The sequence below is a fragment of the Aethalodelphis obliquidens genome, unplaced genomic scaffold (genome assembly GCF_003676395.1).
Source record: "Aethalodelphis obliquidens isolate GAN/ISIS:26980383/991018 unplaced genomic scaffold, ASM367639v1 scaffold87, whole genome shotgun sequence".
Lineage (NCBI taxonomy): Eukaryota > Metazoa > Chordata > Mammalia > Artiodactyla > Delphinidae > Aethalodelphis > Aethalodelphis obliquidens.
In genome coordinates, this window is record NW_020838031.1 from 1,821,780 (window position 1) to 1,848,939 (window position 27,160).

The 27,160-nt window shown below is 52.9% G+C and overlaps 1 protein-coding gene and 1 pseudogene across 2 annotated transcripts in view; both read left to right on the plus strand.

Moving 5' to 3' along the window:
• Positions 1-27,160, plus strand: part of GALNT2 (polypeptide N-acetylgalactosaminyltransferase 2) — a 178,592-nt gene that overhangs the window by 7,537 nt on the left and 143,895 nt on the right. The gene's annotated exons all lie outside the window — the stretch shown is intronic.
• Positions 6,656-17,921, plus strand: LOC113613337 (mitochondrial import inner membrane translocase subunit TIM14 pseudogene; annotated as a pseudogene).

A 27,160-nucleotide genomic window follows, 5' to 3' on the forward strand; every position in this document is an offset into this window, starting at 1 on the left:
TCGGGGCGTCCAGCCTGTTGGGTGCTCTCTGTGTTCCTTGGTTTCCTTTGCTAAATAAATGAGCCACTTTTCTTTCCGGGAGTCTATCGCCTCTGGTCTCCCAGTGGCGGAGTTTCCTCCATCCCGTGGCAACGTGGGGTCTTACATTCTTGCCCCGCACGGAGTCCTGGGCGAGGAGCGTTCTCATCCTGGTTAATAACGCGGGACGCACACCCCCAGGCCACCCGCCCCCACCTGGGGCCCAGGACTGCTTTAGGTGCCGCAGGTTAACTTGCTGCTTCGCTTTGTGGAGTGTGCTTGTGGAACGGTCGCGTGGTGTGATTTCTGAGCTGACCTCTGCAGGGCCGGGCTGGACTGGGCGAGCCTCCGTACCCTGTTCACCGTCAGGCACGCCGTGCAATCACATGGCTCGTGTGCAGGGTGCTTTCCACACACAACACCATTTAATGAGAAGTCCCGCTGGTCCCCACTAGGATGGCGTCTCGGCGAGTTGCTGTGGTGATGGGACTTGTGGGTTTCTCATCTGCAGGAAACCGGAGGTCAGGGGCCTGCCCAGTCCCTGGGCTCTGGAGAGGTTGTTCTCGGCAACGGGGTCGTGGTGAAGCACTGCAATTTGTGATGTTTGTGGGAAATAAAATGGACGTGTGACTTCGTTGCCCACAGCCCCTTGAGGGAGTGGGACGGCGGGAAATCGCAGGTCCTCCTGTTCCTCAAGGGCGAACATCCAGCTGCTTTTCATAGTAGCCGCCGGCGTTTGTGAGGGCCATCAGATGCCTTATTGGGGTGTGGTGTGTGCCGTGCGTCCAGCGTGTTTCTGGATCAGAAACGAGAACGTGGATGTGGCTGCAGAGAAGAGGTCCTTTTAAAGGCCTCAGACTCGGGAGCCCTTCGAGGTTTCTTCGTCTCCGCTTCAGGGGCCGGCCCAGAAAGGGAGCACATCTCTTCCTGAAAGGGTCCTGCTCCAGAAGCGGGGCAGCCTTCCCACGAGTCACCCTGCGGGAGCTTGGAACCTGATGCACAGTAAAGGCCTGTGTTTCAGCGACGCCCGCAAATTAACACTGACTCTCGGGGGGGGGGGGGGCTGTGTGTGACTGTCCTGGATGCGGAACCGGCTGGCCTGGCGTGGCAGCCTTCAAGTCATCGCCCTGGTCCTTCCTGCCTCAAGGGCTTCCCCACTGACCGAGACCCTTGCTCTGTGACCTTGGAGGCTTGTCCCCTTCCTCCTTTCCCTCCGCCCTCCCCCCCACCCCCGCCCCAGTTCCTCTGTGCAGTAAGTGATACGCCTGTTTTTCTTCCTGTCTCACTTTGGATGATCACTGACGTCCCCCTGTGTCTGGAATATACCCTTTTTCGTCAAACCTAAAATGCCATTATTTGTGAAACCATCATTTTATGTACCACTAGGAAAGAAAAAACACTGTTGAACTGTGACGCAGTGGTTTCTTATCAATGTTTTTACTTTCTACTTATTTAAAGCGCTCTTTTAGACTTAATTAGACATCGATTTTTCCATTTATCCCTCTTGTGCACAGATAAAAAGGAAAATATACGTGAAATACATCGGGTAGCGTGTTCCTTAAATTTTCGAGTGTCTGCTTTTTGCCTCAGAGATATTAGTGCCTGTTTTCCTGAGACAAAGTCTTCCTTCCCCTGTGCCACCAACCTCTTTGGTGGATGCAGCATTTCCTACGAGCCCTGGGTTCTGGGCTCTCACCATCGCTTGGCATTTGATAGAGTTGGCCACCTTTTGACTCTTCTGGGAATTTTGCCCAGCTCCCCAGTTCACCGTCCACTTCTGTCCCACTTGATTTGCTGTCTGGGATTACTAGTGCTTGAGTGTTGCTTCTGGGATTTTCTTCCAAGGCACCAACATGCATCCCACAGACTCTGCTGCTGGCGTGTTTTGTGTTTGAGGTAGTGCTGGCCATGACGGTGCGTCCCGGCCCAGACCTGGCCACGGCATCAGAAGGTGTCACGAGCTGCACCCCAATTGCATGTCAGACTGTGAAGAAAAAAGTGCATCTTAGAATTCGTGAGTTAGGGTCTTTCTTTTTCTCAAGTGTCAGTTACTTCCCTCTCTGAGATCCCAGCTCCAGGCCCCCTGGCCTTGATAAAGGGAAATGGTAGCCTCATCAAAGTGTGTACATTCGCATCTGTTCACTCCCAATCCATGTAAGCAGAAGGACTTCCTGGTTTTTATTGTTGAGAGATTAGCAGCTGATGAGTGTGAACCCGTGTCGAAAGGTTTTTAAGCATTTTCTGGCTACAAGTTACCCTCCTGAGTGCTGGGATCTGCAGAAGTGAACACGGTGCTCCGTCACCCTTTGAGGAGCTCACAATCACTGACCAAACCAACTAGAGAAAGATCTAAAAAAATAATAATTAGGGGTAAGTTGACTAGGGACTGGATAATAGATGAAATTTAAGGCATTGTTATTAATTTTATTTAGTGGCAGTAATGGCCTTATGCTTATGTTTTTGAAAATCCTTATCTTTTGTATTGGTTGGCCAAAAAGTTTCTTCAGTTTTTCTGTAAGATGGTATGGGGAAACCCAAATGAACTTTTTGGCCAACCCAATAGATACAGACTGAAGTATTTATGGATGACGCAGTGACGCCGAGCCTGTGGGAGAATTATGAGGGAACAGGATTGGCCGAGTGTGTTTGTTGAATGACTGATGGGCCTCTGGAGTTCATCATGCTATTTTATTTTTGCCTACTTAGAAAATTTTATTTAAAAAGCTAAAAAAGTTTATAGATGTATGTAGCTTAAATTAGCAAAGCAGCAGAAAACTAGTATTTTTTTAAAAAGCAAATTTAAGGCTTTGTAATATGGTCAGTGAAAGGTTTCTACTCCCAATTTCCAGTGTGTGTGTGGGTGGGGGTGGGGGTGGGGGTGGGGGTGGGGGGGTGGGGCTGGAGGCTTCCCCTACACAACCAGTCAGTGCTCAGACACTAGCTGAGTGTCCTGCAGTTCAAGCCGGTTCTGACACTATCCACCCGGAGATAACATCAGGTCCCACAGGTTAAGGGCTCAGTCCTACAGGACTGCCCCCCCGCCCTCCCCCGCCCCTTCAGATGCCCTTCGCAAGCGCCAGCGGTCACCTCTGCTTCTGACCAACAGGCTATCAATCAGAGGTTCCCATCAACCCCTCCTTGGGTTCGATTAGTTTGCTAGCGTGGCTCAGAGAACTCAGGAAACCAGTTTATTTACTAGATTTCTGAATTGTTACCAAGGATATGCAAGGATACAGATTAACAGTCAGATGAAGAGACATACAGCAGCTTGAGGTACCTCGTGGTGCTTGGGGTCCAGCATGGTGGCACATGGACGTGTTCTGGTTCCCCAACCTGGAAGCTCTCTGAACCCGTCCTTTTGAGTGTTTACAGAGGCTTCACTCCACAGGCATGATTAATCAAGTCATAGGCCATTGGTGATTGAGTCAACCTCCAGCCCCTCTCCTCCCAGGAAATCAGGGGGTGGGACTGAAAGTTGCACCCCTCTGTTTACGGTTGGTTCCCCTGGCAACCAGCCCCCATCCGCAGGTGCTTCCAAAAACCTCACTGACGTAAGCCCAGTAGTGGGGGAAAGGGGCTGGTGAATAACAAGACACCCGCGTCACCTTTGGGGCTCCGAGGACAAGAGACCAAGTAGAACAAAAGATGCTCCTGTGGCTCTGACTGTTCAGGAAATTCCAAGGGTTTTGGGAGCTGCGAGCCAGAATCAGGGAGAAAGACCAAAAACATATGACAAATATATATTTGGTTACATCTGAATGACCAAATATATATTTCTCATAAATCAAAATGTCACAGTCAGTAAAAACATACACCAGCCTCGATACCTTCTGTAATTTAGGAATATCCAGCGATGATTCTTTTAAAAGGATACTTCAGAGGTGACCTAAGATCCTGAATTGTCGGCTGTATCACCAGGAAAATATTCTTACATTTGGTACTGTTTCTTCTCTAAGAATTACCGAAGTTCTTTGGAAATTGCTACTTCTCGTGAACCTTTTGATGGTAGAGCAGCAATTTAGGTAGTTTGTCGGATTGCTTACTCTTGACCAGACCTCTCAGTGGCGCGGAGACCCTGTCGCACAGCAGCGTTTGGTGGGGGTGTTTTATTACATTGCCGACCGCATCTCCTGTGACAGGCGTCCGGAGGGCAGAACACATACGCCTGTACATTCACACGTCGCAGGCAGTTTGCCTGCTGTCATACGGGACTCATTCGGGCTGTGGATGCTTTGGGAAGCCACAGTGGGAGACCTGTAATAAATATATGTTATTCCTTTCTGTTTCCCCAACAGGATATTAATGTGAAATCCTCATAGTTTACATTGTGTTTGTAAATAAGAGGTTTTCGACAGATACACGGTGCTGCATGTTTTCTGTAAGGTATAAATTCCTGGTGCTGCAAATTTACACCAGCGCCGTCCCCGAGACACCTGATTGGAGCTGCCGCTTATTCACCTCTCCTCCTGGCCCTCTGCACTCACACTGCAGTGTCCTGTGGACCCCGAGCTTCTTAACTTGCTCCACCGGTCATGTGGTAGCAGGGCTGGGGCTGGAATGTGTTTTTTAACATCTTTATTGGAGTATAATTGCTTTACAATGATGTGTTCGTTTCTGCTGTATAACGAAGTGAGTTAACCGGGCTGGAATGTTAACGTTCCCCAAACTGCCTTCGGCCCTGGAGAAAGTCCGGCTGTGGCCATCCTGGTCTCAGAACTGCAGTCCTGAGTCACCATCAGCTTACGAATGGCAGGTTTCTCTCTTGCTGTTGCAGAGCTGCCACTTCAGCCTGGAAGGTGCTGATTACCTGGGCCGGTGATCACTCCTTAACCTTTATATTGCAAAGTGCTGATGTCAGGATCCAGCCCGAGCTGTTCTTGGGTGGTCTGAGCTGTGGGTCTGAGGCTGGGTGGCAGGAAGGGCCACCCAGATGGGCCCCCCAGAGGCAGATGAGGCCTCACGAGGAGCCCCCTGTGCAGAGGGCTGCTGAGGCATGTTCTCTGTCTGTGCTTGGTGAGTCGCAAGGCCCCAGGCCAGTCTGCATCAAGATGTGACTCTTTTGTTTTCAAAAGAAAAGGAATGTAGGTGAAGTATCCCATCCCTGGGGAGTGAATCCAATGTGGCTGTAAGTGTTTGTACTTGAGGTATAATTTTTAGCTGAAAGCGTTTTTCTCGGTCCCCAGTGGAGAGGATGGGGTGGCATCTTGTCCCAGAGGGAATTCCTGATTCCTGATGACCTAACGCTCCTTCCCGCTGCACGAGGGGTGTTTGAAAGTCAAGCTTTCCTGCTCCTCGGAGAGTTTAGCTGAGGTTTCTGCCGGGAGCGGGGGGGGGGCTGCCTGCGCGGTGAGTCCGATGCCCTAGGCGCCCCCGGGTGCTGAGGGGCAGCTCAGCGCCCCCCGCCGGGCGTTCGGAGACCATCCGCTGGCTTCTGGCTCCGGTGCGGGGATCTGCCAGGAAAAGCCCAGTGCGATGCTGCCGGGTGGGTGGCTGGCTCAGGCGATGAGGCCGAAGGGGCCCACAGGATGCGTCGCCCAGGGGCCACCGCCTGGGTCTGAATTTGCCTTCTCTATTTGGCTCTGTAAACTCAGGCAAGTTACTCAGCCGTCTGCGCCTCGGTTTCCTCATGTACCCATCTCCTCACTTTTTTCAACGGGGAATAAATCAGAGCAGGGCCTGGTACTCATGGCGTAAGTGTGGATGTGAAGTCTCCTGGCGTCAGGGCAGGAGGGGCTGGTGCCCCGGCTGGCTGGGCCATCCTCTGGTTGGCATCACCAGCCCAGGGCATCTGGGCCCACTGAGCCAGCCCTCCTTGGCCGCGTTTGAGCCAAGAGCCTCCTTTCCCAGGAAGCACCTCCACCTCTGTGGACCTTGTCCAGGGCTTTTGCCCTGGAATGAGGGTGAGGCCAGGAAGCCTGCAGCCTTTGCCCCTCTAGTGAGGAAACCGAGCCCCAGAGAGGGTGGCTGAACGCCAAGTGGACCCCAGGCCTCTGGAGGGAGAGACAGGAAGCTGCAGGCCAGAACCCTCTCGATGCCCCCCGCCCGCCCCCAGGACATTGTTTCCCAATTTTACCCCTTAGTCTCTTGTCTTTGAAAATTGTTCCGGGACGTGGTTTTTCACGATGTGGCTGTGTAATTAATTTTTAAAAACTTAATTGGCGATTGGTTGCTTTCTATATCTTGAGCTGTTATTATCTGAATACGGCATGTTATTTGGAAACTTTCCCACAAGGTTTTAATCAGTAAATGTTCTTTAAGCTTCATGTGTTCAGTTTCTGACTTGCTTTTGAAACCGTAGGTGAGTGACAAGTGGAAGACAAATTAGTAATCGTGGCAACACCGCAAAGCACCCCTGTGAGGGCCTTGGACTAGTTCTGTCAGTTAGATCACTGTTCATGGGATTTCTCTGATGGCCCTGATTAAGACAACTTAGAACTAGATTGCAGGTTAAAGATACACTGTGTGATGATTTCAAGGAGGGAAATCCACATGAAAACCTGGCGTTTGGTTACGATAATCCAAAGAGCCCGGCTGTGACGCCAGACCTGGATGCAAATGCCGCCGTTGCTGCCTGTGACCCTTCGTGTCTCTGTCTGTGAGAAGGGGGTTGATGGACATGAGTGAGTTGGTGGGGACGATGCCGGTGCAGTGTAATGAGGGCTCCTTTTATTTTCACTGGCGCGTGTACTCACCCTTCTTTCTCACAGATGCTTCTGGGGCGACGCTGGGCCCCTCTGGCGGAGCAGGGGCCTGGCTGGGGGCAGACACCCAGGTGGAGGGTAGCTTCGCGGTGTGCATCGGTGACTAGGATGTAAATCAGGGCAGAACGCTGAGGAAGGAAGCTCTCCCGCCCTCTGTGCTCTCCCTCCCGCTCTCGGGCCTGCCGTGGACCTGGGAAGCTCCCTGTTTTTGTTCAAGTTGAAGCTGTGGTGCTGAGCAGGGCCAGAAATGTCACGTTTGGGGCACGTTTAAGAGAGAGAGACTGTACTTGGCCAGAGTGCCGTGTACGTTCCCAGGGACACCGGGAGCAAAGCAGACCTAATGCGTTAATGGGTGTGATGGAGCAAGCTGGTAGGATGGTAGTTTCGTGGGTGTCTGGCTTCAAGTCCTGCCTTTGCAGTTCGCAGATGTTCCGGCGGGCAGTCTCCTCCCGGGGCCTCAGAGCCGCCCCCGCATGGGATCCCCGTGCTCCGTGCCCCTCCCCCTTAGTGCTGAGCGGGGGGACAGTCTGGCTCTGGTACCTTCCGTATTTTCTTGGTTACTTATTTATTCCGGGAAGGGAGTGTTGGAGCTGTGAGGAGAGTACTAGTTTCAGAGGTCTGCACATGTAGAAACAGTGGACAAAGCCTAGAAACCTAGCTGTTGCCCCAGCTGACAGTCAGGGGCCTATATGCACAGACCATGCACTTTTTTTTTTTTTAAATTTTTGGCTGCGTTGGTCTTTGTTGCTGTGCGCGGGCTTTCTCTAGTTGCGGAGAGCGGGGGCTACTGTTCCTTGTGGTGCGCGGGCTTCTCATTGAGGTGGCTTCTCTTGTTGCAGAGCACAGGCTCTAGGCGTGCGGACTTTAGTAGTTGTGGCACGCGGGCTCAGTAGTTGTGGCGCACGGGCTTAATTGCTCCGTGGCATGTGGGATCTTCCAGGACCAGGGCTCGAACCCGTGTCCCCTGCACTGGCAGGAGGATTCTTAACCACTGTGCCACCAGGGATGTCCCCAGACCATGCACTTTTAAGTGCTAATTAGGGACCCGGGATGTTGGAGCCGTGGGTGGGCCTGAGCTCTGCTCCACCAGCCCTCGGATGTTGGGCCAGGTGTGCGTGGGTGGGGGGGTCTGCATCTCCGGGATCCTGCTGGTCCAGCAGAGAGCAGGGCTTGCAGGGGCCCCTCGCCAGGCGCCGCTGTTGACCCCCAGGACTCCGCAGGCTGCTGGGCATCTGCATCCACTAGACTGTGAGCGCCTTGGGGGCCGGCACCTGCCCAGCCCCTCCCCTTTCAGCTCTGCTTCCCCACGGAGATTCAGCAGCAGCTGCAGTGATGCGCCTGCCCCAGGGCCGTCAGGGGAGTGAGGCAGATGAGGGCCTGGGAACGTGCGTTCTGGGAGGCGTGAGGGCTGGGGGCCACCAAGGCAGCATTGGGTAGCTCTACATGGAGCTCCAAGGGAGCTCACAGACTCATCACAGAGGACCGAGGAGGGCACCTTTGAGGGAGAGCTTATGCCTAGAAGGATCCAGCCATGAGGATGTGGTGGAAGACTGTCCAGGCATGGAGAACGTCATGTGCAAACGTCCTGGGGCCAGAATGAACTTGTTGTGCTTGGACAGTCTAAAGCAAAAAGGTCAGCGAATAGAAGTGTGGTGGGCAGGGGCCACACAGGGTCAGAGGGTGCTCGGGGCACGGTATGCATTTAGGATTTTATTTGTGCGTGTCGCCGTGTTCCCTGGGTGTGGCCTGGCACCCGGCACATCGTTGGTGCTCTGGTTGGTGTTCCGTAATATCGGTAAGCGAGACGAGGCTCAGACTGGTGGGGTCGTGGTGGTGAGAAGGGCCGCGAGCCTGGGCTCAGCAGAGGGTCTTCTGCACTGTTGTGAGACGTCCTGGCCCTGCCGTCCCTCCCCCCTGGGCTTTGCTCCTGCCGGCTGTTACAGCCTGGGGTTAGAGAGCCACTGTGCCGCAGCCTCCCGTCCGCGACAGCCCGTCCGCGACAGCCGTGGTCTGGCAGAAGTGCTCAGCGTAGGGAGTTGCCGTCAATTCTGGGTGCAGATCTGGCTTCTCTGCACTTGCGGCGAGAATGTGGACCTGAAAACAAGGACAGCGTCTATCTTTCCCTCCAGAGGCGCTGCGTTGATGCTGCAGCTGCGTGGGCCTGGCTCTGTGTGTAGGTTAAGCTTTTAAATCATCGCCCCTTAATTGGTGTTGCTGCCGCTTCACCTTGTCTGAGGACAGGGGGCTGTGCAGGGACTCTGGGGACAGGAGAGAGGTCGCGGGTGATAGGATTTAAATTGTGTTTAAGCGGCCTCGTCCCTTCCGGCTGTGTTTAGAAAAGAGTTTTTCATTGTTAACCCTCCTTCCACTGATTCATCATCGTAAAACGCTTCTACGTTTAGACGGTCATCTCTGGACAGACACCTGGTCACAGTGGGTTCTGAGCAGCCTGGCCTGCCTGTGTGGGGACAAACCGCTAGCCTGGGGGTTAGGCATCTGCTGTTCTCGTGTCATCACATTCCTGAGTGTTTGGAGCGACCCCTGGCTTGTCATTTTAACGCTCTGTGCCTTGGGTGAGCACTTGTAAAACTGTGGATATACCGCTGGCTGGTGGCGTAGGGGCTTGGAGCTGCAGGGACATTGGACAGACAAGATGGAGGTGGATTTATGTTTGTGAAATGTTGGGGCACCTCTAGGCAACACTTTGAACCCATGGGGGTGGGCACCCAGTCCGCACTTCAGGCAGCGGGCCCTTCGGTAGCATCTGTCGGAACGCTGCAAGCGACCTGTGGAGGATCTGAAGCCAGCCTCCCAAGTTGAGGGAGGAACGCGGGTGCCGCCAGACGTGCCGAGGGACCGGCGAGATTTGTCCACCTTCGTGGACTGTAGAGAACCAGTGATAGGATTTATCCCGGGACTTGGCGTTCTGAGGTGCGAGAGGAGGAACTGAGGCAATTGTGCCCTCAGTTATCTGGAGAGGGGGGCACAGAGTCCTGTGAGCCGACGGCATCTGGCGTCGTTGGAGCGAGAATTTAGCGAGAGGGCATTATGGCGGTTAGTGGTGTAGCAGCTAAGTGGTCAGCTCGGCCTCTAAGAACTAGCAGGGCTTCTCCTAGCTAGTCTCCCAGTCCTTTGGTCGTGGGCACGGGGGTTGGAAAAATGCATAGGTCCAGGGGAGAGGGACGGGAGGACAGCATAGGAGGGGAGGACTTCCTACAGCAAGACAACTCACCCTTTGGATATCAGGCTTTCTCTCTCTTACATTTTTTTTTGGGGGGGGGGTTTCTTCATCGGCCGAGGAGGGAAAGAGCTGTAAAATGAGCGGGTTTCTTTGCGTGCTCAGGAGATTTATTTTCCTTTTCACCCCTTGTTCCTCCTCCTTCGTTTCACCCACATACAGCACAGAACTTTTGCAGCAGCAAGGATTCAGTTGTAGCCTGGCTCTCTGGGCGGGATCTCTTGCAGCGGGTCATAACTTGTCATTAATAACGGCTTGCTCAGGGCACAGCCCTGTCTTCCCAGCTGTGTGTCTGCCCTGCCCTGGTGCCTGTGGGACACTGAGTGTGCCCTGGGGGAGGGGGCGGAGGGCGCCTGGTCCCTGGATCCCCCTGGATCCAGTCTCAGCCCTCCTTCCTGCTGTGTCCTCGCACAGGTGCCCTTCCAGGACCTTGTCACCTCAGTCTGTGAGGTGGAGACAGGAGCAGGGCCTACTTCACGGGGCTGTTACCAGGATTAGGTGAGGTGTTGCCTCTTAACCCTTTGCCCATCGGTAAAAGTGTTCCGGACATTGTGTGTGTGCAGGGGGGCGGGGTGTGTGTGTGTGCGCGTGTGTGTGCTCGCACCTTAATTCAGCTGCTGGAAAGTTGTTTTATGTCTGCAGCTAGAGACACGTACACGTGTGCACACAGATGCCGACACGTGCCTGCCTCTTTCCTTCTTCCTGGCCAAAAAAGGCGTACACGGCAAGTTTCGTTAGAAATGCAAAGTTGTTTTGTGGAGGTCAGCACGTTTTCTTCCATCCCAGGGAGCCACGTTGTTTCACCTGGGAAGGTGCCGGCAGAGGTGCAGGTGGAGGCCCCCAGCCGGGTCCTGGTTTCCGCGCTCTTCTTTCACGTGCCGGACGCACAGCCCCTTCGAACCCAGCACACAGGCGTGCTTAGGGTTCATATTTTAAGAGCCGTCTCATCTGATGACCAGCCCTAAGTACTGAATTTCGCATATGAAAAATCTGCAGGGTGAAGGGCTTTGCCTGTTGATCGCACTCACATTGCTGCATTAAAGTGAAATCTCAGGACTGCAGTAGCCTCAGACCGGCTGCTGTCACCTTCTCTCTTCTCGCCCTGGTCCTTCTCCCCTGGGTCTTCGTCGGTTTTCCTTGCAGCTTGTGTCTTTCATCCTTTTACCCCCCTTCCCCCGCCCAGCCTGGGTGCTGCGCCCCGCTCCCCCCAATTTACACTGTAGACCAGTGGTTTTCAATCTGGCCACATGTTAGGAACAACTAGGGAGATTTAAAAAATACAGATGCCTAGAACCTACCCCAGGCCAGTTAAATCAGAACATCGGCTCTTGAGCCGTGTTTTTAAAAACTCATGGAGTCCAGGGACTTCCCTGGTGGCCCAGTGGTTAAGACTCCGCCCTTCCACTGCAAGGGGCATGGATTCGAGCCTTGGTTGGGGAACTAAGATCCCGCATGCCACTCGGCCAGAGGGGGGAAGAAGAAAACGCATGGAGTCCTCACATATATATTTGGTCTATTTTGTAGGGCTTTGAGCTTGAGTTTGGTCTTTCTTTTGGAAGACTTGGGTGCTTGCTTTTATATTCAGGGATGAATATTGATGGGCATACAGTGAAGTGCCCGTTGGATTACTGAGTGGTGCTCTTGTCATAAGCACGTATTCAGGAGGCTCTGAGAAGCTTACTGTTTACAGTAAAAGTAACGAACAACAGATATGAAAATGACAGTTTGGAGCTTAAAGAAACGACAGCTTCCTTACTGGACTGAATGAATATCTGGAGTGGCTTGAGGTGTTCGGTAGTCTAGCAATCTTGGATTCTGTTTTCCTATCTTACTTTAATCTGGGGTTGCTCTGTTTTCGTTGTTGTTTGCAGGGGGAGGTATGACCCTGTGTGTGAGGGTCAGTGGCCATGTGGATGTAATTCTCAAGGAAAACTCTGGATCAGGTACCAGCTGATTGGAAGGAAGCACTGGGAACTTTTTCATGATTAGAGGACTCTGGTCATTAGTGTCCTGCGAGCCACTCAGGGAAATGAACAGAGCCATCCCTTCCAGCCTGACCTGGAATCGGTGGGTGACGCGCAGCGCCCCGCACGGCACCCCGTCTGCTCTCCCCATAGCCCTGCACGTGCCCCCTTGAGTGAAAGTGGAGGCTGTCCAGCAGGGTCCTTTGCCCAGTAGCCGAGACCCTCGCTTGGGAGGGATCAGGTGGTGCGGGCTGGATGTGAGGGGGCGTGTGGAGTACCCGCCCTTCCGAGGTTTCTGACATCCCTGGACTTGGGCTCATTCCTCTGTTGGAGGATAATAAACTGCACAGAATTTACAAATGGCGAGGTAGGTTTTCCAGGGGGAAGTTGGAGTTCTTTGTCTGTTTTCTTTACTTCTGTCTGTACCATTGTGTGTGTGTAACACATTTGTAGAAACAGTCGAGGCTTACGTGATTATTTTCTTCAAAAGACTTCTCTTTACCCACTGGTCCGTTTTCCAGTGGGTAAAGAGAGGCCAGCGAGCTGTTTCAGACAGAACTTAAAGAGAGAATCACCCTGGGTCTCTGGGTTTCATAGGTTTGGAAACTAGATGGTATTAGTTCATCTAGAAGGTTATCAATCAAAGCCCAGGGTTTCCATGAACCAGTATTGTAAAATGTTGGTAAATAAGGATTCTGGGTCATGAATTGCTGATGGGAGCGGAGCCTGGGGGAGAGGGCTCCGGGGTGCGTGTGCTCAGGGAACCCGCGCCGCTGGGCGAGCAGCTGTTCTCCTAGGCATGTTTCCCCTCCCTCTGTGGAAGCTGGATCAGCCTTCATTCTGGGGATGTTTCCGTGCATAGAATCAATACCCTCTCCCTAGAGTGCTGATGGAGATTCATTTTTCAAAAACCCAGTGCGTAGCTTGTTAAACTGTTGTCTCAGCTCCAAATCCTTCTAGGCTCCCCTCTGTGCCGCCGGAGCTAGGACTCTGCACAGCACGTCTGTGCCCTCCGGGACGGGCGGCGGTCCAAGCACCAGCCGGGCGGGTAGGCAGGGGAAGGGGCTTGGTCCCTCCTCTCTGTTCCCCCGCTCCGGAGCAGCCCCCGGGGACACGCCTCCCCCTTAGCTGCCCCGGAGAACCCGCTGTGCCCTCCTCCCAGCACAGAAAGAAACAGCCTCATCGCCGTCCTAGAGACCCCAGCGCCAGCTGAGCAGACCCCCTTCTCGGGGCAGCTCAGGCCCTCCTCCCTCTGCGTTTGTAAGGCTCACTGATTCCACGTCTTCCCTTGGTTCCCTCCAGCCCAGGGGTGGTGGCTGCTTCCTGCACTCGCTGCCCGCCTGATGCCTCGGAGTTTTCCTCGTGCCCCTTCAGTTACCTAGTTAACAGCTTGATACCGAGTTAACGATTGACGGTGAAGCCTCTGTTTAAAAGCTTGTCCGTTGTCTGCATTCTAGAAATCGGATCCTGACGGACGCATCTGGCATTCTTCTTAACATTCTTCAGTAAGCAGTCAGCAGAACTATTTCCCAAATGCATTATGGTTAGATTACAGCCTACCTTACATTCCTTGGGTGTTTTGCTTCAGTTCTTCTTTGCGATTAGGGTGAGCTGTTTCCTGGAAAGATGGCCACAGATGGCGCGCGTCGTTCATTCTGTGGGTTCTCTTTGGCTGTATTTTTGGAGGGTGACGTCGTACCACCTTATCTCCCACTTCTGTGTCCGTTACGGGACAGCTCTGAAATTTCCTTCCACTTCTAGATGGTGGCTGTTGTGTACTTAAGCTACGTATACTTCTAAAAAGATTTGAGGCACTTTATGGGAAAAAAGCATATTATGTGTAAACACAGGTTCATTAGAACAAGAGTCCAAAGATCTAGGGCCGGCCTTGTGGTAGAGGCGTAGAGTTGGTGGGTGGGCTGGGATGAGCCGCGCTCCAGGTGGCGCCCGGGAGCCCAGCGGGAACCACGGCCAGTACAGTGGTAGCAGCTGGACTGAGCGTTGCTGCTGCAGGAGTTGTAGGCCGTTACGCTTTGCAAGCCACGAAGCATGTGGAGCCTCAAGGAAAACAAGTTTTTCAAAGTCTACCGAAATCTGCCTTCAGTGGTGGCTATTACAGAGGTGGGTTTGAACCCCAGACGGCAAAGCGGGAAGCAGCATTAATACTAGGTGTAAGCCCTACCGCTAATAAAGGAAAAATAAGAGATGCTCATCGATGAGTTGTGCTTTTAAATCACCCAGACAAGGGAGGATCTCCTTATATAGCAGCCAGAATCAGTGACGCTAAAGATTTACTAGAAGGTCAAGCTAATGAGTGAAGTAAATGTATGATGAATTTTGAGTTCTTATTCATTTATGTATAGGAGTACCAGCTTTTTATAATAAAATAAAACTACAAATTTTAAAAATGATTTAGCACAAGCTAAGTCAAAGCCTTGGTATAAATTTGTTTAAATTTGAGGATTTTAAACTGGATTATAGAATATGTATAGGTTAATACTCAAGAATTATGGATAAATGCATATCAAAAAAAAAATCTAGGGCCATATAATGGGGGAGAGGGGTAGGGCGGGCAGAAAAAGGAGAAGAAGAAAAGAAGAGGATGGAGAAAGGGTGAAGGGGCACCGTACGGAGTGTCTCCCTGGGCAGGTCCTGGGGGTGTTCCTCTCTGTGTTGAGTCTGGTACTCAGTGTAACCCTCGGGGGAAGGTTGTTGTGGTCCCCGTTGACAGAGCAGGAGCCCGGGCCCCAGAGAGCTGGCCGAGCAGGACTGTGTACACATGCCTCTCAGCGGGCCTGCACCCAGGAGACCAGGGCCGGTTCTTCAGTGCAATGCGAACCTGTATCTTGGTAGCCGAAGCACGTGGGAACCGTGGTGGCTGCATAGCTTTCATTTTCTAATAAAATGAAGCATTTCTTGTGAACAATGAACATTTTCTTAGCCCTCATACTTGATAAGAATCTCGTGGACTTTAATTAAGATCAGTGAACATCCTAATGGCGTTGGGGAAGAAAATACCAAACACCAGATGGAGAGATGCAGACGTGGCCATTTATTTAAATCAGTACCTATACTGATTTAATAAAATCAGTATTTTATATTATGTATGTTTTACCACAATTTTTAAAAATTTTTAAATATTTTTAAAAAGAAAATGAAAAAAGGTAAGGAAATCTACTTGGTTCACTGAAAACTGATAATCTCAATATGATAAAAATAAAGAACTCCTTATCAGCTGAGCCGAGGCTGGGAGCGTCGGGTCATTGTCGTGTGAAGGCAGGTCTGTGGAGGGGAGATGGTGCCTCTGTCAGTGGCCAGACCCGCAGCTCTGACCTGGTCAAGGGCAACGTGGGCTGCGTCCCTCAGCCTCCATGTCACTTCACTCCTCACAGGCACCAAAGCGTGTTGCTAAGAGGGCAGGCTTTTGAGAAGTGGGTTTGAATCCACCCTGCACCATTTATTGGCCACGTGAGGTGCTTCATCTCTCTAACCTTAGCTTCTCCAGTTATTAAATGGGGCCGATCATAGCGTTACGGTTCTTTGGATCGAAATACATGTGATTTTCCCAAAACATCTGGAGAGCTTATGTTCAAAGGAATATATCTGGTAGAACTAAAAACTATCAGAAGAGACATAAACAGTCAGAGCCCGACAATTTGGGGAGGAGCGATAAAGATGGGGCGGGCGGGGGCTGACCCTGACTGTGGTTAGCTGCCTGGTACGTGTTATTCCCGCTTCTTAGACGGGAAACAGGCTGAGACATGCAGAATCTAACCCTGCGTCTGGTGTGCTTGCAGCCCCCTTCGTGGTGGCGAGGATTAAATAAAGAGATGCAGGTACGGCTCTCGGGCTGGAGCCCCTCGCAGAGTCCATGGTCCCTGGGTTTTCATGGTGACCTACGCTGGCGCCTCTGTTCAAGCTGCTCTGGCTTCTGAATCGCCCCTCCGCCTCTGGTTCCAGGGGTTGGGTAGAGCCTGGCTCTTCCCCAGGCCCCCAGCCGGCGGGGAGCTGCTGCAGCAGGTGGTCCCCGGGTCTGTGGCTGCCTTTGCTGCCCTGAATGGGCTTACAGTGTGACCCCTGCAGCGGCGAATGAAAAGCAGCGCTCACTGCAAGCAGGGCCAGCGCCCGCGTGCTCTTTAAAGCTAAAGCTGTGAGTATGCCTGTGTGTGCGCGTGTGCGCATGTGTGTGCGCGTGAGCGCATTTAGTCCTTATGAGACTGCGAGGTGGTGCTGTCATCCCCAGGTTGTGGATGAAGTGTCCGCCGGGTGGAGAAGGCTATATGGGCTGCCTTGGCACTCGCGTGGACGTGGTGGGGTTGGAGCCCACCCTTGCCGGCCCCGGATCGACCCTCTCCACTGCGCTCTGCCCGGCGCCCACTCAGACCAGCCGCCCGCTGGGAGAGCTCTGGGGGGAAGTGGCCTGCGGGACACGGCCACACCAGTGCCCGTGGTGGCAGAGGCCATCCGGTCCTGTCCCAGCAGCCCCCTCTCCCCCCCGCCTGTGCGCTCTGCCCGCCGCTTCCCCATCCACCAGGCTTCTAGTGGCTTCCTTGCCCAGTGGCTGCGGGGGGCGGGGCGGGAGGTGGTGTGACCCCAGGCTGGCGCGGCCCCGCCGTGAGAGGCCTGGCAGCTGCCCTTTGCTCTCCTGGAGCCCAGCCGCCGGCCTTGAGCCGTCCAGGCTGCTGCACCAGAGAAGGGAGCCTCCGAGCTGCCCTGGGGCGAGAGGGGCCCCGGGAGGATGGAGCAGAGGCTCCGCCCCCGCCAGGTGCCACCCCAGGAGGACAGGGTGGCCCCAGGGCCCTGAGAGGCAGGAAACCGTGGCTGTTTTCTCGCAGTAGAGTGGCACGCACCGTGCAGAGCGAGGACCCTGCTCAGCCTTGTGTCAGAAGGAGTGTTTGCTGGAGTGACTTCTCACTGAGCCGTGCCAGCTCCTGCCCCGCTGGCTTTCCGTTATACACCAACTACATCTGTGGAGTCTTCTCATTCTAGGACCTGCCAATTTAGGTTGAGGCGTGGTAGAAAATTATCCCCTTTAAGAAGATTTTAATTATTGAACCAAACATATTAAAAACGTACTTATGTGTGATAATTATGACTAAAGAACTCCTTATCAGTGCAGATCAGTCATTTGCTTCAGTGATTTCATCGTGATGTTTGTTAATATGAGGATCTTGTCAACGTGAATCCCGAGCGGCAGGTAACTGGGAGAAGGGATGGCTGCTAACTGCTGAGGGCGGGGATGGGGCTCACTCCCCTCCTCCGTCCCTCCCTCCCTCCGTCCCTCCCTCTTGCTCACCAGGACCTCTTAAATGTGTCTGCCTTTGACCCTCATCTTATTTGAAGTTTTTTTTAATCTATTAGGCAAAGTCCTTCTTAATTCCCAATTAATTCCATTTTTCCAGCCTTCCCTGGTAATCCTTAGCAGCCTGGGGGTGCCGGGCTGGGAACTGCTGCCCCTGTTGAGTCTCCTTAATATCTCTTCTCTTCTCAAAGATAGACTCGGTTTGGTCTGAAGTATGTACAATCACAGAATCAAAGAGATTTGAAACCTCGAAGGCATTTTTTCTTTTTGGGTCTAATTCATGCAGAGGTCCTCCAGTTCAGTGAAGACTTCCCTTCAGCAGCAGATGGTAAACAGATTCTGTAGGATGAGTAATTCTTTCATTTCTGTCTGAATGGTTTGTTTAGAAGCAAACAGAATGATTCCCTTTTCTCATTAAATATGTTATGAGAACATCAGGATCATACTGAGTTACTGTCCAAAGCTGCGTCTGGGAAGGGGGGAAGGAAAGTAACCAAAAATGAAAGGGCTCGTCTGGCATTTCACAGCTCAGACCCAGGATCACGGGAGACCTTACACACCAAACTCTTAATTTAATGAACCATTGATCCAAATTGTTAAAACACTGTGTACTTGCTCAGGAGGTACTTTCTTTTTTTTTGGCTGAATTAGGTCTTCGTTGCTGCGTGCAGGCTTTCTCTAGTTTCGGCGAGCGGAGGCTACTCATTGTTGTGGTGCACGGGCTTCTCATCGCGGTGGCTTCTTTTGTTGTGGAGCACGGGCTCTAGGCGCGCAGGCTTCAGTAGTTGTGGCATGTGGGCTGTAGAGCGGAGACTCAGTACTTGTGGCGCACAGGCTTAGTTGCTCAGCGGCATGTGGGATCTTCCCGGACCAGGGCTCGATCCCATGTCCCCTGTATTGGCAGGCGGATTCTTAACCACTGCGCTGCCAGGGAAGCCCCGAGATACAATTTTTATCATATTGAGATTATCAGTTTTCCGTGAACCAAGTAGATTTCCTTACCTTTTTTCATTTTCTTTTTAAAAATATTTAAAAATTTACAAAAGTTGTGGTAAAACATACATAACATAAAATATTCCTTAACTGTTCTTAAGCGTGCAGTTCAGTGGCATTAAGTAGGTTCACGTTATTGCTGCAGCCATCACTACCATCCGTCTCCAGAACTTTCTCATCTTGTAAAACTGAAACTCTGTCCCCGTTAAGCACTAACTCCACATCCCACCCCGGCCCCTGGGAACCACCACTGTACTTTTTGTTCCTATGAATTTGACTATGAAAGGGACCTCATGAGTGGAATCATAGAATATTTGTCCTTTTGTGATTGGTATATTACTTCACTTAGCATAACGTCTTCAAGGTTTATCCATGATGTAGCATGTGTTAGAATTTCCTTTTTAAGGTTGACTCATATTTCACTGTATGTATCCGTTTATCCGTTGGTGGACAGTTGGCGTAGTTCCGCCTTCTGGCTATTGTGAATATTGCGATTTCTTATATTTTAACATGAAAATGAAACATCATAGTTTAATCTCTGCTTGATATCAGCAAAGTTTAGAATATCTTTTTAATAGTGGAAAGTTACAGTAACATTACCAAATGTACATTGTGTCACTAATATTTAACTGGCTGGCAATTTCAGGCAGCTTTTACATTACTGAGTCGTTAGGTTTGGCATCGATAAAACAGATAATGATACTAATTCTACTAAGGTCTCAGGGGTAAAAATGAGTTAATATGTATGAGTGTATCATGTAAAAAGAAGTACGAAATTCTTAGTAGTCAATACCAGAATAAATTCTGAATCTTCTTGTTTGTATTCTGGTGAGCAGATGTTCATAGTAGAGATTTGGAATAACTTCCTTCTTCCAGAAACTTCAAACCCTTACACTCACTCTTTTTAGCACAGACTTGAACTGCATGGGGTAGTTCGTGGGATTGGGAGGTTTGGAGGCCTATCTGGAGGCAATGTAGGTTCTCTCGAGTCAGCCCCCGCCGAATCAGTCTTCTTTCTTCCCCGTCACTTGGTCTGTCTGCTTTTATCCAGTGTGCGGCCCCTCCTGTGAGACAGCATCTCTTTAGACTTCGTGGGCGTGAGTTGTGAGTTGTGTAGCTTGTGGATTTGCCGGGGTGTTTACAGGAATCTGCTTCCTGAGCCCAAGGTGAGGCAGGGCGGTGGGCGGGGTAGCTTTCACTCCATAATGGGGCTGCAGTTCTAGCTGAGCTGGTGTCTAGACCCAGTCATTAAGCGAGTCCACCCGCCCCACCCTGGCTCAGATGCTCCCGGCTGTGCCGAATCATTTCCTCGTCTGAGTCCTCGCCGCAGCCGTCTTCTGACCGCGTGCTTGCTTGCTTGCTTTCTGAGAAGAGTTGCGCTCCTGTTGCCCGTATCCACCGGTGGTTGTTCTCTGATGCGGATGTTTCCATGGAGCGCAGGCGGCCACCGTGTGCTTCCGGGACGGGGGCGGGGTGGGGGTGGGGGGGGGGGGGGGAAGGGGGCTGCCCTGGGCTGCAGCAGTGTCGGTGCCCCCGCCTGGCTCACCCGTTTCTTCACCCCTGTCGGCAGGAGTAGGGGCACCCAGGCTGGCTGCCATCCTCGGGAGCCAGCCCGGGGCACCCGGGGCCAGGGTGGAGGGTGCGTGGCCCGGGCCCGGGGTTGGGGCCGCCGTCCTTGGGAGTCTCGGGTCGTCAAGAGGCTAGTGCGTTCATTGCTGCGAGTTTCTCGAAATCATTAACACCCCAGTGTGTTTCCGGAACCTCCAGCGAGTCCACACAGCTCTGGCTTGGCCCCGGGAGGGCTTTCCTCCGCCGTCTGAGCTCTGACGCCCAGGAGGTGCCGGCTGGAATTGGTCTGGAGGCGCTGCGGCCGCCCAAGGCCCAGCGGAGGGTGCTCGGCTGAATGACATTCTGGCCTTTGTTCCTCGAAGGAGACGTTTTCTTCCTCGTGTTGTGACGGCTGCCAGGGGGGCTCCCCCCAGTCATGTCCTGGAGTCCCCGTGCCGTTGGGGCCCTGCAGATGGCCTTGCGCACCCAGGCCCGAGGGCCCGGCCCTCCCCTTGGGCCTGGCCCCTGTAGGAGGGGCCAGTCTGGTTCCCGGCTCTTCTTGGCTTCTGTCCCTTGTAGGGTCTGAGGCGTCCGACCCCCAGGAGCTGCCATACCCGTGGCGTCACCAGTCCTGCACGAGTGAAGACTTAGCGCCTTCCCCCCCACCAGGCCCGCAGCTCCTCGAGGGCAGGCCCGTGCTTTGTCTGCTGACTCGTCCCAGCTGCCCACACGGTCCATGGAGAAGAGCAAGGGGTTCAGTGTCTTGTTTGTTCAATGACCGATTTAAAAAATGAAGGATTGAGTCCTGGAAGTAGTTTCAGTTTGCTACGATTCCAGGCCGCTTGCCCCATCGCTCTGTGCCTCAGGTTTCTAAATTCTGAGGTGTGGCTAATACACCTCAGATGGTTCCACAGGGCACGGGAGCGGCTTCCTTGTTATGCACCTACTGTGCGCCTCGTGCTGTGCACAGTGGAGCCGCCCAGCGCTCCTTTTCACCATCAACGGTCCTGTGAGGCCTAGGTATTATGGACCCAATTCTGCAAATGAGCAGCTATAGGTGCTGAATAACTTGCTCAAGGTCACGCTCTTTCGGCAGAGAAGTGTTCCAACGATGAAAATGCAGGGCCGCCTCACTCCACAGCCTGTGTATGTATATGTATACACACATGTACGTGCGTATGTATAGCTACACACTCAAGTGTCTGGGGGAAATATACATGGACACACAAACCTACACACACACACACACCCATGTAGGACACACTTAGGAAGTGTGGGAGGGAAATATACACACATCTATATACACGCGTGTGTACATACACACGCGTGTATACATCCATCCATACACGTGTATGTAGATGTGTGTGTAGATGTATATTCCCCTGACAATTCCTAAATGTGTTCACATACATGTATGTGTGTATATGTGTGTGTGTGTGTATGTATACGTGTGTATGTATATATAATCCACCCCTCCGCTTCCTAAACATGTCACGCCAGGGGTGCCTCCTTGTAATTCCGGCTTTTGCAGTAAATGTTAAATAAGCATCTTCCCCCCGCCCTCTACCCCTGCCCGTTCTTTCCTCCCTGGGAGGGGCTGGGACCCTCGGGCCTTGTGGTCAGCTCCGTCAGGGCTGCCAGGGGGCTGGCCGCTCTCACCCACGCCCTCCCCACTCCCAAGTACGTCAGGTGCCAGCATGTGTTTATTGAACTGAAATTCTTAAGCCTGCAGAATATACTCCCGGTGTGTCAAGACAGATACAAACAACGTGCCTTTTTTAGACTACTTAAAGGCTTCTTGACATGATCCTCATGGTGTTTTAACAAGTTTTCAGGTCCTGGTCAGCCAAGCTCAGGACCAGGAATAAATGTTTAATAAACAACGTAAGGGCGATGGAAAAATAAATGTGTCATAAGTGGGACTGTGAGTTCTGTAAATCTGTGATGGGCTATTGTTCCTGCTGTTTTTTGTATGTGATGATTCCTGTTCTGATACTTTCCTCTCTTCCCACATGAAACTAGATCTATAATGTGGACCCCTTTCCTGGTCCTTTGGAGCAGGGTGGCCTGGGGCCGAGGATCGAAGTCCGTAGCAGAGATTTGGGGGACAACTTCCGTATCTCCCGTTCTGCCCCTTTGCCAAACAGAAGTGCAAAGAGTGGATGGCATGAGATGCTGCCTCCTGAGATGAGCTCTCCCCGGTGGCTCCCGATGCTTGCTTGGTTGGCCAGGCACAGTTCGCCCTTCCCCTGAGCCGTCTTCATTGTGTGAAAGTGCAAAGACAAGTTGTCTGTCCGAGGAGCTAATTTTAAGTGCTAGTACGTTTTAAGGGCTTACAAGGCTCAAAACTTTTTGCTTCTCTTAGAAGAATCTCTTTTTCTCCTGAAAAACAGGCTCGACTCTTCCTTTTAAAGTCAGGAAAGGGGAGATGAGCTGAAGCCCCTTTGGGGACAGGTATGTTTTGTTTACTGTTGAGTCTCCGGAGCCCGACTGGTCCCCGGCACAGTGGGCACCCCCAATCGTTGGTGGGAGGTCGGATTTTCCATGCTGTAAACGCAGGAGCGAAGAAGCATCATGAAGGGAGCACCTGCTTGAGACGTAACTGCGGCTTCACAACAAATGCAGCAGTTTTGGTCTCAAGAGTGAAGTTGTGTCTCTCTGGAATTATAAGCCTAAATGGTTGACTTCCTGTTTTAGAATTCCCAGTTTATTTTCTGGAAGAGTTTGCAGCAGATGTGGTTCTATGGAGAAGGTTTATACCTCAGGGGTTCCAGTTTGGGGTCTTTGAAGTATTCGTATTTGCAAAAGCCAGGTAGAAGTTGCTTATTGATCTGACGTGAGGCCGCACGGGCTTTGTGACAACTGCCTCTGCGTCTGGGTAGAATGACACGTACTTAGTGTGATAACTGAGGACAGCTTGTTTTCCCCCCAAGAGAGACAGAGCAAACGAAGGCACTCCCAGTTTTTTCCCTAGGCATTGATGGAAACAGATTCCATAGGGGAAATAACAAAGAGAGTGTTGGGTAGTGGAGAGTGAAAACATCCAGCTGCTGTGACAGTGGAACTCCAAGGGACTCTGTCTTTGGGGGGGGGCGGGGGGGGCCACAGGAGGAGCATGGACAAGGTGTCATCTGAGGACTCCCTCTGGGGCTGGAAGAAGTGACATTTTGCTTTGATGGGTCTCACTAAGTCTGAGACCGGCATCTGTTGGTCTTCCTGAGATGGTGTTTAGAGCACGACGCTTCAGGGATTCTCATAATCCTAGTCATTTGCTTTGCAGAATTTTTAACAGCTTCAACTTCCTCCGGGGTGAGGCTGTCCAGAAAAACAGTTGCTTGAAAGAGCCATTTACGGAGGTAGAGAGACAGCTGTGGTCCTTTTTCCTTTAATAATCTTTCCTTAGGTTTCACGGAGGCCAAAATCCCCTTAATAGATTTTAATAACATTCGTGGAATCTCGGTTTGCGCAGCAGAGACCCTTAGTGTGGCTTTTACTCTCTCCACTGCGGTTTACTTTGTATCCGTGAGCGACCCTGCTTTTGTGCGAAGGTGACTTATCTTTATTCAGCAAGAATTGGCGCAGAGGTGAGCGTGGAGATGCTCTCCCGCATCCGCGGTCTTTCCTCCAGGACAAGAGTCCACCGCCGCGACCACGTTTCCATCCTCAGCCCCGGGGTTGGGAAGAAATGCCAGTCGGCCCTCCTGCTCGGTTTGAGGCAGGTGTCGGTGGGCTACAAGGCTGCCTGCATCAGTGGGGCTCTCCGAGGACGCATTTCTACTTCCAGGAAAGAGCTCCCTGCAGGATTTTGTGTGTGGCTCTAAGGAAAGGAGTTGGTGGCTTTTAAAAACGCCAAAAACCAAAAAACACGTAATTATCGTGTCGGCCCTGTTGCAGTTAACCCTGCTTTTGGCCTCAATTCTAGAATGAGTCAGCTGATGTAGACGAACCCTTTATCAGGTCATGGGTTGTTATTTATTCTTTCCCTTCCCCTAGTCATTTACTTGGCGAGTGATGACCTGACCTTCCCCGAGTAACGATTCCCTCCTCCAGCAGAGTTCGCTGCTCAGGGTGTAGGCGCTTACCCCCAAAAGCCACGGGCTTGGTGTCGTGAATTAACTGATTCAGCCGCTGCTCCCCGTACACCCACCGTGCTGGGCGCGCACCCTGCCCCTGCTCAGTAACTAGCGCCTTTTCCCTCTCACTCCCGAGCCTCCTTAAGCTCCTCGTATTCTCTCAGGATGTAGGATGTTGGACCTGCACAGACTGGGGGCTCTGGGACTGGAAGGGGCAGCTGGAGCCGGGCGGGGGCCTCTCTCCCCACCCCCCAACCCCCGGTGTCTCCTCCACTGCTTTCTCCAGAGCTTAATGGAACCACTATCTAAAAAGGCTGAAATCCTATTTTCTGGGGGATTTGGGCATAGACAGCCCTGCAATCCTTTCCTATCATGGTAAAATAGGTTATCAGAAGCAGCTGGTGGGCCTCAGAGAGCAGTGGCTGTCGCTGTAGCCTGATCGTCAGGCATTCAGCCCCCTGGCTCTCTAGCCTCAGAAATGGGAAGCTTTAAAACCCCTGCCTAGTTGGATGCCTTGAGTTATGTGAGATGTGCTGAGTGAGGGCGGGAGGAGGGAGACGGGTGGCCGGAGCTGCATCGTGCTCGCTACCCACGGAGGCGCTCCTTTCTTAATAGGCTTCAGAAATCCTGGAGTGCATAATTCACCAGCCACGGAGTCCCACCCGTGTCCCCGTTGCTCAAAATGCAAATGAACTTTGCCGAGCTGGGAAAAAGGAGCTGCGCGCCTGTTCTTTCTCTAGGTCTCGGGAGGTGCTGGCGAATGTGCTTTGAGCATTGATTGGAGCCTGTGATTACTGGTCTTTGCTGCTCGCCGAGCTAATAAAGGGGCAGAAGGCGGCCGCTGTAGCGGCGCTTGGGGCTTTGCCAGGCTGAGTCACAGCCAACTTAGGGAAAGGCTGCCGAGCACGCCTCCAGCCCCCCGTTCTAATTGGAGGTCTGCAGCGGCACCCTCAGAAGATGAATCAGAATCGGGGAAAGTGTGCAGGAGAGACGAGCCAGGAGTGAGGTGTGGGAGGACCACAGAGCGTGCGGGGTTGGATCCCCACGTCTGTTCTGGTGGGCCTTTCTTCACCAAAGGGGTGTCCTGATGCCGGAGGCCAGGGGGAGAACGGGGGCTGTGGTGGGCAGACCCCTCCTGTTGGCTTTGCTGGGCTCTGCGCACTGACGGGCACAGGGCGCCGTAGGCACAGACACCTTGCACGTTCTCAGCCCAGGGCATGGCAGTGGGCGGGGCATGAGAGGGCTGGCTGGTGGGCGGCAGGAATCCTCTACCGTCTACCCCTTCCAGCGCGTAGCATGTCCCTAGCCCAGATCCACTGAATGAGAACCTCCATGAGGGACAGGGAGCCTGGAATTCAAACAAGGTCCAGGGTTATTGAAGAGCGGCCCCTGCTGGACGCCACCTCTCCATGGGCTCAAGCTGGCCTTGGGCATTGCCCAGTCAGGACCAGACCCTGAGCTCTAGGGCCCCCTGGGATTCTCATTGCACCATGCCTCATTGATTTGAAAATGCACTTCTTCCCGCTCACATTTTAACATGTCTGAAATCAGGTTGCGTCTTGTCATGGATGGTGCCTCCTGGTTTGCTTGCTAACGTTTTTCCTCCTGAGCGTTAGGTGAAGTCAGCGGCCCTGCAGTTGGTGGGTCTTGGATTCGATGAGCTTTTTGCTGCCTCAGCTCTGGTGGGGACGTGGTCTCTCTCAGCCACCTTGCCCTCGTGGCGGTCAGCGTGGATGAAGGTACACGGAGAGCAGCGTACAGAAGTGAGGGCTTCTGTGGTGCCACTGCAGCGCGGCTCTACAGGACACTCACCTGTATTTGCATCTGCTTCGGGGTTAGCGTCCTAGGGCTCATAAGTATGATTTCCCCTCTTTTACACGTTGGGGTGTGGGCAGCAGACTCGTTTAGGATGGACAGCTAGTAAGTGACAGAGACCTAGCTCTGTCTGACGCCAGGTCCAGGCCTGTCACCTGTCAGCGCGCGCACTGTATCTTTCCAGCCTCTCCCACTCACCTTTCTTTCTTCTCAGCCCTGTCGGTGCCTCAGCGGCCGTCACAGTGGATGCAGTAGAGATGATTCATTTCTTTAGGTCAGTCTTCGAACCTGACTTCTCAGAGGCTGGTCTTGTGCGATAGTTGCATATTAACCACGTGCCAACTCCATGCCAGCTTCTCCTGCTCAGGGCTGCGCACGCATGGTGACTGGGCATCGTCCTCTGTCTACTGGACTCTTGAGTGATAGCAGAGTTCTGGGTTCTCCCCATGAATGAGGCACGTACCTCTGGACAGCGCGTTTATTCCTCTCTGTGAGGTTGGCCATGCCTGTGGGGGAGGGGGGTTCCATCGCCCAGAGAGTGGCGGGTGAGGAGGGGCGCCAGCTGGAGATAGCAGCACGGTGCCTGCTGCTGGGAGCTGCAGCATCCTTGGGGCCTGGGTGGGTCCCTGGACACCTGAGGCCCTGCGTCCCTACCGTCTGCTGAAACCATTGGTCATTTGGCCACTGCCTTGGAAACCCAGCCACCCCTGGAGGTGCTTCAGTGCTTTCGTTTTGTGTTCGGCTCTAGTGCCTGTTCATTTCAGTTGACATCAAGGGCTTTTGGGGGGTTGAGGTGGGACAGGATGATGTAACAGGAATGAGTGACCGGTGAGCGTTTCCTGTGTGCCAGGCGTTCGTGAGAGGGCATCTGCTGATAATGCCTATGGCTGGTTTCTTCTGTCCTTGGTCCTCCTTTAACAGTCAGTCTTGCCGAGCACGTGCCAAGTCCTCGGACGGCAGGCGGGCCGCACGCGCTGCTGTCCCCGCACAGTGCCTCTGGCCCTCGGTGGTGGCCAGCGAATGTTCTTCGGCTGACAGAACACGCTAGAGAGTCTTAGTGCTTCACATGTGAGGGTGGTGCGCGGCCTGAGGGCGCCCCCACCAGGTGTGGCTGGAGCTGGGAGCAGCAGGAACGGCATGTTGATGGCGGCCTGTTCAGTGGGGACCGGGAGCTGGTTCCAGAAGTGGTGGTGGAGAGTTCCGTGGGCTGCGAGCCCTGGTCCTGGGGAGGCGGCTCTTGAAAACTCGGCCCGCCACGCCTCTGCAGGCTGCTCGAGCCATTGTCCACTGATGACCTTTGCTGTAAAGGACGTTGTCTTTGGGAACCCTGTTGCACTGCGAAACGTTGCTGCTTGGCTCCCAGGCCTGGTCGGGCCCTAGTAGAGAGGATCTGATGATCAGTTAAATCATCCTCCAGAAGAGCGATCCAGAAAGCGTCCCCGGGTGGGGGCGGCGGGGCCTTCTCTAGTGGGCGGGGGGCGGCGGGGCCTTCTCTAGTGGGCGCGGGG